This window comes from Lipotes vexillifer, unplaced genomic scaffold (genome assembly GCF_000442215.2).
Source record: "Lipotes vexillifer unplaced genomic scaffold, Lipotes_vexillifer_v1.1 scaffold520, whole genome shotgun sequence".
NCBI lineage: Eukaryota > Metazoa > Chordata > Mammalia > Artiodactyla > Lipotidae > Lipotes > Lipotes vexillifer.
The window spans coordinates 458,433-460,851 of NW_006784004.1; positions in this window are offsets into that span (position 1 = coordinate 458,433).

Genomic DNA, 2,419 nt, shown 5'->3' on the forward strand with positions numbered 1-2,419 from the left:
GCAACAAGAGAAGCCACTGCAGTGAGAAGCCACTGCACTGCAGTGAGAAGCCTATGCACCACAACAAAGAATGGCTCCCACTCGCCACAACTGGAGAAAGCGCGCGTACAGCAAGGAAGACCCAATGCAGCCAAAAATAAATTTTAAAAAATTAAAAAAAAAAGAGTAGCCCCTGCTCACCGCAACTAGAGAAAGCCTGCGCACAGCAACGAAGACCCAGCGCAGCCATAAATAAATAAAATAAAATACAAAAAAAGCTTGCCAACTTAAAAAAAAAATCTTCAGTCTTTTGAAACTCTTTATATAATATATGAATAAAATAAATCCTTGACATTCACAGTAGGGTGTACCCTAAGCCATTTGTGGATCCCTTATACCACTGTTGTATTTGACTTTTCAGATAAAATGTGTATGAGATCATAATTAGAGAACTGATGGTTGCTTAGGCTCAGGGACCATGTAAGTGACTAGCCCTGAACGCCCAGGTCCAGGTGTACATGTTCAAAGTGATACCTCAGCAAAATCACAAATTATTGTGTCATGGCCTTTCAGGATAGTTCCTTGTTTAGCCAAAAATGCCAAATGTTAAATGTGTGAATGCCAAGGGCTTTTTTTGTATTTTTGATCAAATTCCTAAGTCTATGGCTGAGTGGCACTGCCAGTGGCAGGAACAAGGGATGCTCACACTTGAGGAAGCCATGAATTCACTCAAGCTAGGTCCTCGGGTGAAGTGAAGCCAGTTTGCAACCAAACAACCCCCTGGGACCAGGATGTAGAGAGTAGGCTGTGGCCAGAGCTGGAGTGGGTCTGGCCTGGTTTAAACTCTGCTCCAGGCTAATAAGGAAAAACCAGCTGGTTTTGGGTCTCTGCCTTTGCCTTTAAGTCCTGATGTGACTTCTTTTCCCCAGGGTTTCTAATTAAAGAATAAAATTTAACTAGTTAAAAAAATTAGTTCAATGAGAAAGAATTAGTTCGGTTCTGAGAGTTTGAAACCTATACTCATATATACCTCTTTAAACTTTATTCATTTTTAAAGAGCAATAAAGCTTGTATAAGATTTAAAAAAAAAGTCTTCAACAGTATTTATAATATGACCCTGTTTTATTTTTTTAAATTTTGGAGTACAATATTCCAAAATGTTAAACTGGTTATAACTATGTAGTGGAACTATGGAAGATTTTTCTCTCATATTTTTTCTTAGCTGTACTTTTTAAAAAACTTCTAATAAGGGTGTATTATATTTATAAAGAGAAAAAAACGGTAAAAGTTGCCCCCAAGGAAAAAAAAAAGCTTCAAGTACACCAGTAGAAAAAAGAAGCAAAATTTGGCTGTAGCCTAACTGATGGTCTCTACCTACCTATCTATCTGTCAAATATATGTTTGTATATAAATATAAATATGTGTATCTATATCTACATCTATATCTACATCTGAAGAGATAATTGGAATTACCAGTAGGAAAGGGAAATCAAAGAAGAAAGAATCAGCAGTGTTCATCCAAGAGAGCCTATCTGCTCCTGATGGTGGTGCTGGCAGCTCCAGACCAACACTACCAGATGCCATAACCAATTACTTACCTTGCTCCAACCCATGCTCATACAACAGCGTTCTGATTTCAACTGAGTTTGTGTGTGTGTGTGTGTGTGTGTGTGTGTACGGTACGCGGGCCTCTCACTGTTGTGGCCTCTCCCGTTGTGGAGCACAGGCTCCAGACGCGCAGGCTCAGCGGACATGGCTCGAGGGCGCAGCCGCTCCACACGACATGTGGGATCCTCTTGGACCGGGGCACGAACCCCCGTCCCCTGCATCGGCAGGCGGACTCTCAACCACTGTGCCACCAGGGAAGCCCTCAATTGAGTGTTTTATTAAAATAGACTTCTTTTATTTATTTTTATTTTTATTTTAAAAAATAAATTTATTTTTGGCTGCATTGGGTCTTCGTTGCGGTCTGTGGGCTTCTCATTGCGGTGGCTTCTCTTGTTGCAGAGCGTGGGCTCTAGAGCGCGGGCTCAGTAGTTGTGGCACGCGGGCTTAGTTGCTCCACGGCATGTGAGATCTTCCCGGACCAGGGCTCGAACCTGTGTCCCCTGCATTGGCAGGCGGATTCTTAACCACTGCGCCACCAGGGAAGTCCCTAGACTTCTTTTAAATAATAAGTTGGTAGGCGAATATGGCACATAGTTTGCTCTCAAGCCATGTTTCTTATTGTAAATTAACAAATTGGAAATGTGGATGCTATATTACTCTCTTGGGAGTTTGATTAATGTAAATACCCTGCAAAAGGACTGGATCGCTATAAGAGTTTTTTTTTTTTTTTTTTTTTTTTTTGGCCACTCAGCTTGTGGGATCTTAGTTACCTGACCAGGGATTGAACCCAAGACCTCGGCAGTGAAAGCATGGAGTCCTAACCACTGTACCA